Source organism: Megalobrama amblycephala, linkage group LG7, assembly GCF_018812025.1.
Source record: "Megalobrama amblycephala isolate DHTTF-2021 linkage group LG7, ASM1881202v1, whole genome shotgun sequence".
NCBI classification, from domain to species: domain Eukaryota; kingdom Metazoa; phylum Chordata; class Actinopteri; order Cypriniformes; family Xenocyprididae; genus Megalobrama; species Megalobrama amblycephala.
The window spans coordinates 53,477,942-53,490,441 of record NC_063050.1 but is presented as its reverse complement, the minus strand read 5'-3'; the positions used below and the strand labels follow the sequence as shown (position 1 = coordinate 53,490,441).

At 35.0% G+C, this 12,500-nt stretch overlaps 1 protein-coding gene across 3 annotated transcripts in view; it reads left to right on the top strand.

Moving 5' to 3' along the window:
* The window catches only part of gpc6a (glypican 6a), a 263,321-nt gene that overhangs the window by 175,673 nt on the left and 75,148 nt on the right, over positions 1 to 12,500 (top strand). The gene's annotated exons all lie outside the window — the stretch shown is intronic.

Sequence of the window (12,500 nt, the reverse complement as noted above, 5' to 3'; positions counted from 1 at the left end):
TGTGAGTGATGTTGTACACTGCATCATTTACAGCAGCTCTGCTCTCCCTCATGGCTGTGATGTCCGCTGGAAACATGTAGAGGTGTGAAGTATTCTCAGCAAGCCGCTGAAGAGAAACTACCACTCAATTACACACACAGACACATCCAAGGATGCATATTAAGAGCTGTTAGGTTTATAAACTGAAGTACTCTACAGTGATGTCCTCAAACACTGAAGCGTACTACATTGATACCCTCAGCCAAAAGAGATGGAGTGACTTTGACCTGACAGTTTCCTTTCCCCCCTTTTTGTACTTTCCCAGAGGAAAATAGAATAATTTAACTCAAATAATTTGGTTTTGAAAAGAAAATGAGGAATCTTTAACCTTTTGTTGGATGCTTAAATCTGATCACTGAGCATTAAAAAATGGCCTAAATCTTTTTTTTTTTTTAATAAGTAAAAATTACTAAATATTGTTCTTTGCTCTATGGTGTGTGTGTTTTATCATAAATAAATTCAGCATAAATAAAATTAGGTATACAAATACTACCATGTCTAAATAATTTACAATTAAAGGGGACTGGTGTCCCCAGAATGTGTCTGTGAAGTTTCAGCTCAAAATACCCCACAGATCACTTTAAATTTACAAAATAACTCTGAAGAACTATGCACTCTCCTTGTCATTACCCATATAGCTTCGTATACTAGAACACCCGTCAAAATAAGAGTCCCGCCTTAGTAAAGAAGATCTTACGCATATTTAAAGGTGCCGTAGAACATCTTTTCAAAAGATGTAATATAAGTCTAAGGTGTCCCCTGAATGTGTCTGTGAAGTTTCAGCTCAAAATACCCCATAGATTTTTTTTTTATTAATTTTTTTAACTGCCTATTTTGGGGCATCATTAACTATGCACCGATTCAGGCTGCGGCCCCTTTAAATCTCTCGCTCCCTGCCCTCCCGAGCTCTTGACTATAAGTGCAGTTATACAGTGCATAAACAAAGTTCACACAGCTAATATAACCCTCAAATGGATCTTTACAAGATGTTTGTCATTCATGCTGCATGCATGCATCGATTCCTGTGAGTATAGTATTTATTTGGATGTTTACATTTGATTCTGAATGAGTTTGAGGCTATATGCTCTGTGGCTAACGGCTAATGCTACACTGTTGGAGAGATTTACAAAGAATGAAGTTGTGTTTATGAATTATACAGACTGCAAAAATGTGTTTAAAAATGAAAATAGCAACGGCTCTTGTCTCTGTGAATACAGTAAGAAATGATGGTAACTTTAACCACATTTAACAGCACATTAGCAACATGCTAACGAAACATTTAGAAAGACAATTTACAAATATCACTAAAAATATCATGTTATCATGAATCATGTCAGTTATTATTGCTCCATATGCCATTTTTCGCTGTTGTTCTTGCTTGCTTACCTAGTCTGATGATTCAGCTGTGCACAGATCCAGACATTAATATTGGCTGCCCTTGTGTAATGCCTTGAACATGGGCTGTCATATGCAAATATTGGGGGCGTACATATTAATGATCCTGACTGTTACGTAACAGTCGGTGTTATGTTGAGATTCACCTGTTTTCCGGAGGTCTTTTAAACAAATGAGATTTATATAAGAAGGAGGAAACAATGGAGTTCGAAACTCAACATATGTCTTTTCCATGTACTGAACTCTTGTTATTCAACTATGCCGAGGTAAATTCAATTTTTGATTCTAGGGCACCTTTAAACTTACAAAAAGTACTAAAATGTATACAAAAAGAAATTAGAAGATTAATCATTATGTAAGTATGTTACAATAAGGAAGGATTAATATGGATTTATACAGTGAAAAATATGCAATGTTATTTTACATTTGTTTACTTTATTTCTGTACCTGAAAACTATTTAACCTACCTAAAAAGCACTGTTTATTTCATATGTATCTTTGTTCTGTTGTATATTTATGTATTTATGTTGGCCTGCTGAATGTGAAATGGATCCAATCCATGTTAATCAGAAATTATTTGATAATGCAGCAATAAACCTGCTAGTATAATTTAATACAAGTGTTTTTGAACTTTGCTGATTTAAAACATGATCAAAATACTATCTATTTTGATGACAAAATTTCAAATAAGAGAGCAAGCGACACATATTGGTATCAGCCAATAATTGTTTGTTAAAATCAGTATCCGTATCGGCCCCAAAAACTCCTATCGGTGCATCCCTAATATATATACGCAATATCGCACGGCTACGAGTGTGATATTGCATTTATACCACAGTTCGCCGGCACTAGTGTGTCAATAAGAACAACCAACGGAGAGTCTTTTTAAAAACCCTCTTTGGTGCAGAACTACTTCTTTCTGCCATGGATTCACATTTCAAGTCTCAAATGGCCGCTGACAGCCTGGAGCTCACATCTGCGAAAGCGTCAAAACAATTTGTAATGTTTATATATGAGTCACATATTTGAGGTCTAAATAATTACATTCTAAGAAAAAAAACCCTCTTAAAACTACATATTTTTTATAAAACGTAGTATTTATAAAAAATATGGTGGATTTGCTCGACCGCAATGACAGTCACTGCAAGCAGAGTGATACAAATGGTGAAGGGAACCAGTGCTGATACTGGGACAATATCGCACGGCTCTCAGCCAATCAGATTTGAGAACCACAAAGAACTGTTGTATATGTATAAATAACTATATATATGTATATATACACACACACAAAACAAACAATTATCTATTTGTTAATTTATTCAATTTATATATAAAAAGGTAGTACCATATAACTCACAAAACCAATAAGACAATGAGTTTGAAAAAAATGGATATGACGACATATACAGAGATTTGGGGGTGAAATGTGACCAGGCTATATTCTTGTCAGGCTTCAATCACCCTTAAACACATTATGAGTTTCCCTCATTCCCAAGGACTCATTGAGTCATATGTGTTGAGGTCAGTGAAGGATGTAGGAGTCATTATAGCGCATGTGGTGATGTGTGCTTCTGCAACATCACTCACCCTTTCATGATAAACAGCCATTGCTCGCTTTTATGACCAGCACATCATTACCATTTTTCTAGTCAGCACCTTGTTGGGATATTCAGTGTCAGAAAAGGGTGCCACAGTATAATGAATGCCGGACGACATGTCCTCGCCGTGTGGACATAGCTTAAGGCTACATCCTATATGAATGTGTTTTGTGCATGAGCAGGAAGAACTAACAAAATAGGATATAGAAAAATTTGAACTTTCTTTTTTTTTTTTTTCATTTACTTTAAACATGAAGCATTTGTTGTGATTTTTTTTTTTAAACCTTTTGTGTGCTATCAAAACACAAATAAAATATATATTAAATATTACATACACATTTTTATTTTATTTTATTATTTTATTTTACACTTTGTCAGATGCATTCGGTCTAGTCCAAACATAGCCCTTTTTGCATTAATCAGTGAATTCTAAACATGAATTTGCTCTTTATTTCCTGCTGAGCCAGCTAAACCATCCTGTCTTGGTATCGGATTTTCCTTCATGCATCAGGCTAATTACAAAGGCTAATTAAGATTTAGGCCCGTGTTGTCCTTTGGTGAGTCCTTTGTCACCACAATGTAAGTGATCCGCATTGATTTTATTTGCTCATTTCTTTTTAATTGCATGGCTTTGTCTCCATGTGAAATAGGAGCTTGCAGCAACCTCACAATTCATGAAAATGTAAGTCAATATTATTTCCTTCCCTTTCACGCAGTGTCCTTGTGCATAAGATATAAATGAAGAGTGAAATGCATTAGATTTTAGAAAGGCTTAAATGGCAATAATGGTGCATTTAAGAGGCTAATGTTGATCTCACAACAACAAGCGGAATGGAGGGAGCTTTTTTCAATAATTCAAGCAAAATAACAACGTATGTTATCCCTTATATCGTATTATCCTTTATCTCGCTGCAAAACGAGCCCATAATAGCTCATAATAGTATCTAAATTCAACCTCTTTATAATGAAGTTGTGCTTTTGTAACAGATTCTGCACCTAAGTGTAATTTCCTGTCTCCGTGTTTTTTTGGAGAAGATGGTTTTGTGCCATAAAAGGTTAAAGTTTTGTATCCTATCTGTCAATCAGAAGAGCTGCGTTTAGTGCTCAGATAACTCTGAGAAATACATCTGATCATGTTGCGTAACTCCCCAGAGTTGCGCAACACTTTCTAATGTGCTTTTCTTAAAATGAGCCGTTTTTATCTCTTGCTTAAGTATGAAGTTAGTCATGCATCAGAAGTTCTTATCCGATTTGAGATTGCAAATGCACAATGCTCTTGTTACGGCTTTGAGGGGAGGTAATTATTCCTCATAATTCCTGTGAGTGACAGCTGGGACGCCCAGCGAGCTCTAATGTGACAAGGTCAGCCAGGCCGTTGCCATCGGTGGCTGTCTCCATAACAACGTGTCCAGCTGTCAGCTGTCATGACGGTGTGAGTAGGTGCAGATGTTCAGATGGTGCCACCGAACATCCCTTTTGCCTTGGAGAAATGGGAGGAAATGATTTCATGTCCATTAGTGAACGTCAGTCAAAGCAATTATTGTCTGGTTTGTGAAAAGCAGTTATGTTATGTTACTCGTTTGGACAATACAAGTCATCATATCATGTCATAAAACATTTTATTTGCTGTAATATAAAATCTATCTATCTATCTATCTATCTATCTATCTATCTATCTATCTATCTATCTATCTATCTATCTATCTATCTATCTATCTATCTATCTATCTATCTATCTATCTATCTATCTATCTATCTATCTATCTATCTATCTATCTATCTATCTAATGTATAGTTGTGGTCAGAATTAAATGGTACCCTTGATAAATATGATCAAAGATGACTGTAAAAATAAATCTACCTTGTTTGTTAGCAAAAATCTAACCTTTCATTGAAGGAAAAGCATTGAAAGTGGGGGGTGGGGGGAAAAATCACATTATGAAATAAATGTTTTTCTCCAAAACACGTTGGCCACAATTATTGGCACCATTTGATTCAATACTTTCTGCAGCCTCTTTTTCCCAAGAGAACAGCTCTGAGTCTTCTTCTATAATGCCTGATGAGTTTGGAGAACACCTGACAAGAGATCAGAGAGCATTCCTTCATGCAGAATCTCTCCAGATCCTTCAGATTCCAGCTCCATGCTGGTGCTTCTTCTCTTCAGTTCACTCCACTCATTTTCTTTAGGGTTCAGGTCAGGGGACTGAGATGGCAATGGCAGAAGCTTCATTTTGTGCCCAGTGACCCATTTTTGTGTTGGATTTGATGTTTGTTTTGGATCATTGTCCTGATGGAAGATCCAACCACAGCCCATTATTGGATTTCTAGCAGAAGCGGTCAGGTTTTGATTATTTATCTGTTGGTATTTGATAGAATCCATGATACCATGTATCTGAACAAGATGTCCAAGACCTCCAGCAGAAAAATAGGTCCACAACATTAAAGATCCAGCAGTATATTTAACTGTGGGCATGGGGTACTTTTTATCCATGTGTGCACCAAACCCATCTGGTGGGTTTGCTGCCAAAAAGCTCTTTTTTGTTTGAAGGTCCAGTCTTGCAGATTTGTAACATCTTTAGTTGATTGGAACTTCTTAATTATTGTCCTGATGGTGGAAATGGGGATTTTCAATGCTTTAGCTTTTTTCTTACAGCCACTTTCTATTTTGTGAAGCTCAACAATCTTTTGCTGCACATCAGAACTATATTCTTTGGTTTTTCTCATTGTGATGAATAATTACGGGAATTTGGCCTTTGTGTTTCCTCATGTTTATACTCCTGTGGAACAGGAAGTCATGGCTGGACAATTTCATGTTCATGATCACCCTGGTGTATTAAAAATTTAAATATACTTCAGAGATATTTTACTCACAAAAAATTCTAGGGGTGCCAATAATTGTGTCCAATGTGTTTTGGAAAAAGACTTTTATTTCATAATGTGATTTTCGCCCCACTTTCTGTTCTTTTCCTTCCATGAAAGGTTAGACTTTTGCAAATTTCATGAATTAAAGATCAAAAGGATAAACATTGCAGATTTTTTTTTTTTTTTTTTTTTTTGTCATCTTTGATCATATTTACCAAGGGTGCCAATAATTCTGACCACAACTGTATCTGTCTATCTAATGTTGTAAAGCAAGGATGTAAAATACAACTATATATATATTTCTTATATGTTTTCTTCCTTTTTCAAGATTTTTTTTTAATATTATTGCTTTTATATTTCAACCATATCTGTTTGTTCATATTATCAGTAGCTGAGAGTATGTACAACAATATATTTCTCATTTATTTTGACCTTTTTTAAAAAAAATTCTTCCAATTTAGGTGAAAAAAAAATAAAAAAAAAAATACCAGGGATGCTAAAGAAGATTTATATATATATATATATATATATATATATATATATATATATATATATATATATATATATATATATATATATATATATATATATATATATTCCTAAAATAGTAGAATAGTTGTTTCAGAGATGGACAAAGTTCGTTTTTTCTGTAACAATCATTCACAATAAGACTAATTTTGATTTCATGTCGGCCAGTCTATAATAGACAAAGAGCGATAGGGATCGTCGAGACTGTGTGTCATTGAGAATGTGTTTGAGTCTCAGTGGAGTCTGTTGTCCGTCCTCTCAGCACATTAAGCTCTATTTAAGGGCCGTGTTTCTTCTGAAATGACTGTCTCTATTGCTTTCACCTCCAATGTGGAAACACACTCACTCTTGGCTGGTGTACTTGAGCGAGCACTATCTCTATCCTCTTTCTCTTCCAAGTGATTGAGTCACAGATGGTAAATGGTGACAGATATGACAGGTACAAACCAGATCCTGAACCCCTGCCTGACAGAAAAACAGCCGAGGACCGAAATACGAACTCTTCAGAAACACGGCTGGTGTTCACTTCATAGACACTTCTCACCGCTGCTCGATGAGTGGGTGTGATTCCTCCTGTGGTTTGTTATTAAGAAAGATGGCATTTTGTAGATTGTGAAACTGTTTTTTTTTTTTTTCTTTAAGTCAAACCCTCACTGACAGCTTCTATCATTCCTATATTGTCACTCAGGTTGTTTTAGGTGCTGTCAGTTGACCGTTGCATTTGTTTTTGATTTAAAGATGGTCCTAAATCTTGTGCAAACACTTCTTGATAAGCAGTTCTTCTTTGTCTTGATTGTTTGGGATCTTTAGTTGTGTGTTTAACAAGTAAGTAATATATTTTGTTCATTTCTTGAGTTATAAAGCTGATTCGTTGGCAGAATGGGCTGGTTACATATGTTGTTTTCTTTACTATAGACATGAATACATATGCAGTTATGAAAATACACTTTGTAAATGATTTCGCCTGGCGTCATTTAAAATACCCAGCTCCTGAAGCTGTGCTGAGGGCTATAACCACCTCCTCTCTCTCCGAATTAGAAAAGACCAGCTCAGACTCGAGAGGAGCTCTGAGGGAATGTGTTTAGACAGAGAGTTGGACTTGAAGTGCAGCTCACAGTTGGGAGAAGTTTCTGATTACCGCTCGTATTACTGGGGAAGTTTGATAACCATTTTAATCTTTTGCCAGGGAATGTCAGGGTATCTCCAGGATGCGTTCATGTGATCACATACAGGCACACACAAAAATCACAGCTGCGAGTTATACGATTGTGTTTTGGTCCCTTGATATAGCATTGTGCAAAATGTGTTTTTGAAAGATGTTTTTGAAAGATGTCTCACCAAGGCTGCATTCATTTGATCAAAAATACAGTAAAAACAGTAATATTGTGAAAAAAATTATTAGAATTTAAAATAGCTATTTTCTATATGAATATATTGTAAAATGTAATTTATTCCTGTGATCAAAACTGAATTTCCAGCATCATTACTCCAGTCTTCAGTGTCACATGATCCTTCAGAAATCATTGATTTGCTGCTAAAGAAACGTTTCTGATTATTATCAAGTTTGAAAACAGTTGTGCTGCTCCATATTTTTGTGGAAACTGTGAAACATTGTTTTAGGAGTCTTTGATGAATAGAAATATTGAAAAATAAACCTTTTCTAATATTATAAATGTCTTTACTGTCACTTTTGATAAAGTTAATGCATCTTTGATGAATAAAAGCACTTACTAAAAAAACTTTTCTGTTCCTAGACACACACACACACACACACACACACACACAAACATATATATATATATATCTACAACTTTTCTCTCAATAAACTCCTAATTTACTGCTTATTAATAGTTAGTAAGGTAGTTGTTAAGTTTAGGTATTGGGTAAGATTAAGAATGTAGAATAAGGTCATGCAAAATAAGACAATAATATGTACATAATAAGTACCAGTAAATAGCCAATATTCTTGTAAAATGCATGCTAATAAGCCACTAGTTAAAAGACCCTAAAATAAAGTGTTACCATGTATGTAGAGATTAATTTCAATGAACTCAAAATTTTGATGCAACCAGGTAACTTACTTTTTTTAAACGTGCCCTAGAACCAGTTTTTACAAGATGTAATATAAGTCTAAGGTGTCCCCTGAATGTGTCTGTGAAGTTTCAGCTCAAAATACCCTATAGATTTTTTTTTTTTTAATTAATTTTTTTAACTGCCTATTTTGAGGCATCATTAACTATGCACCGATTCAGCGCGTGGCCCCTTTAAATCTCTCGCTCCCTGCCCCCCTGAGCTCTCGACTATAATACAGTGCATTTACAAAGTTCACACAGCTAATATAACCCTCAAATGGATCTTTACAATATGTTCGTCATGCATACTGCATGCATGCGTCGGATCATGTGAGTATAGTATTTATTTGGATGTTTACATTTGATTCTGAATGAGTTTGATAGTGCTCCGTGGCTAACGGCTAATGCTACACTGTTGGAGAGATTTATAAAGAATGAAGTTGTGTTTATGAATTATACAGACTGCAAGTGTTTAATAATGAAAATAACGACGGCTCTTGTCTCTTTGAATACAGTAATAAACGATGGTAACCACATTTAACAGTACATTAGCAACATGCTAACGAAACATTTAGAAAGACAATTTACAAATATCACTAAAAATATCATGATATCATGGATCATGTCAGTTATTATTGCTCCATCTGCCATTTTTCACTATTGTTCTTGCTTGCTTACCTAGTCTGATGATTCAGCTGTGCACAGATCCAGTCGTTAATACTGGCTGCCCTTGTCTAATGCATTGAACATGGGCTGGCATATGCAAATATTGGGGGCATACATATTAATGATCCCGACTGTTACGTAACAGTCGGTGTTATGTTGAGATTCGCCTGTTTTTCGTAGGTCTTTTAAACAAATGAGATTTACATAAGGAGGAAGCAATGGAGTTTGAAACTCAATGTATGTCATTTCCATGTACTGAACTCTTGTTATTCAACTATGCCAAGGTAAATTCAATTTTTGATTCTAGGGCACCTTTAAGTTAAATCAACAATTGTTTTTTTTTGTTTGTTTTTTTTATGTTGTTTTGTTTGTTTGTTTTTACAATGTAGCAGTACCATGCTTTTTTTTTACACATTTACCAAGATATTCTCTGGGCTACCTTGGACTACCTTGTAAATACCATAGTATGAATAGTGTGATCATTCTGTAATAGACACGGAAAGGTATTAAATGTCTAGACTGTAGAAAATGAAACATAATTTAAGCTTCCTCTTAAACTCTGAATCAGTCTGTGTAATATATGAGATTGATATTTTTCATCTGAATTGGAGTCTGGTCATCTTGAGTGTTGGACTCGGCTTGTTATTGGCTTCATTCAATGGAAGCGTCTTGGTAAACAACTCTCTAATGGCTGTTTGTGTTCACCTCCCTCTCAGTGGCTTGTTTCATTGTGGAGCCATGCGGGTTAAGCTAACACAAACAAGCTAGCTTTTATCATGGGGAGCTGTGGCTCACCTCTGTGGCCGCCTCCGAGCTACTGAACATTAGCCATTTAATGGAACGTCACGATCTATTTTCCAATGTTGAAAAAGACCATATCTGGGTTGTTATGCAGCGTTGTGTTGTTCAAACACACTAAATGTACTTCTGAATAATAAATCAGAAGAGTTTTGGATTTGGGAATGCTTGCGTAATAGCTTTTGGGCAATGATAACCTGTCCATCTTCCAGAACATTTTTCTGTTAGTGCGTAGCTGTTGTGTTCCAAGCGTTTGTGGCTCTTTCACCAGGGAAATTGCTGTTTTCTTGCAGGAAAGGTTCAATCAACATATTTGTGGTTCAGGCTGTTGAAACGGTCTCTCACTGAAATGCTAATGAGAGACATTTAGCAGCAAATGTTCTTTCCAATTTTACCCCCGAACCATGATGAAACCAGTTTGTTTCAGAGAAGTCAATCTCCTCTATAACTAAGGATGTGTTATGTTTTTAGTGGCTTGTCACAGTTTGTGTGCCTAAAGATGTGAGATGATCACACTCTTGATGCAAAAGGAGGCTTATTTACATATTATCATCAGATATATGAGCTTTAAATAAGTAAGCGTTCTTTGGCCGACAAAATAAGCTCTTGTCAAGCTGGCGAATTAAAATGAAAGGGTCAAGAAAGAACCTTAAAGCGATATTTCACCCAAAAATTAAAATTCTGTTATTAATTACTCACCCTCATGTCGTTCCAAACCCGTAAGACTTTTTCTAATCTTTTTTGATGAAATCTGAAAGTTTTCTGTCCCTCCATTGACAGCTACGCAACTAAACCACTTAATTCATATGGATTAGTTTTTTACGATCTCATTATGAACTTTCAGAAGTGTCAAAAAGTTCATAATGAGATCATAAAACTAATCCATAAGAATTAAGTGTTTTAGTCCAAATTTTCTGGAGACTCGATCGCTTTATATGATGAACAGATTGAATTTAGGCTTTTATTCGAGTCTCTTCAGAAAATTTGGACTAAACCGCTCAATTCACATGGATTAGTTTTAGCATCTCTTTATGAACTTTTTGAAGCGTCAAATTTCTAGTTGTGAAAGCAGTCAATGGAGGGACATAAATCTCTCAGATTTCATTAAAAAGATCTTCATTTGTGTTCTGAAGATAAACGAAAGTCTTACAGGTTTGGAACAGCACGAGGGTGAGTAATTAATGACAGAATTTTCATTTTTGGGTGAACTAACCCTTTCAATTTTAATTACTTTTAATATACACATCTTCATTGCTGTTATAGCTGTGGTCAAATTCAATCACCTTGTAAATGCAAATGGCCAACAAACAATACCATAAACCCAAGAAAAATAAAACATGTTACATGTTCTTTGCTGCTGTTTTGTCCAAATGCAGCACAGTATTTTTTTAGCAAGTTTATCTGTAGTCTCCCCAATACATTTACATCTTATTAGCTCAAATTGAACTCCCATTGCGCCAAAGAGCTTTAGAGAAAGAGATGCAGCGATCCCATCATTAAAATGTAGCACTTTATCCACAGCTGCCCAACCATGAATAGCTGTGTGGCTCTTACCGCCTGGGCCACTATCAAATTCTCCACAGACTTGTGAGACCAACTGTCCAATTAAGACCAGTGTGAATATTCTGTGGTGAGAATTTAATTTTCGAGGTCCATCAACTCACATGCCCTCAGTAAAGTCTTCATCTGAACTCAGAAAATTGGCTCTGATTAGTCAATAACTGCTGAAGTTCAAAGTTCTGGTATTGAAAGTAAATTCAAGCACACTTATAACTCTTCAGGTGCTGTTAAATAGCACTAATTGTGTTAAGGACTTCATAATTATGGACTGAGCGTTTATTGTTGAATCATATCAGTTTTTTTTTTTAAGACTTTTGCTTTTCTGTCTGATTCATTTAAGCAAATCAGTCCATTCGAATGACATGATTAATTTGATTCATCATAAATTTGCATTATTTTACACAAGGAAATACATATCTAGTTAAATAAAGAATTATTTCCACTATAAAAATAAATGATTCTTGAGCAGAAAATCGGCATATTTGAATGATTTCTGAAGGATCATGTGACACTGAAGACTGGAGTAATGATGCTGAAAATTCAGCTTTAATCACAGGAATAAATTACATTTTAAATATATATTCTAATAGAAAACAGTTATTTTAAGTTGCAATAATATTTCACAATTTTTGAATGTATTTTTGATCAATTAAATGCAGACTTGGTGAGCAAAAGAGACTTTCAGAAGAATTAAAAATCGTGGCGTCCCCAAACTTTTGAACAGTAGTCTATATACTGATGTTTATTTGACTATTTACTGATGTGAATTTTATTATAAAATATATTGTCCAATACATATTTTTCAGAAAAGAAAAGAAAAAGGCTTTCTTTTGACTTAAATTAAAGGTTGGATTTTTGTCAATATTTTGAATGAAAGACACGGAGGAGAAATGGCAAAAACTAATTTTACCGTCAGTTTTGCTCGTATTTACCAATGGTGCCAATATTTGTGGAGCCCACTGTATTTGAAAATAATATCTTG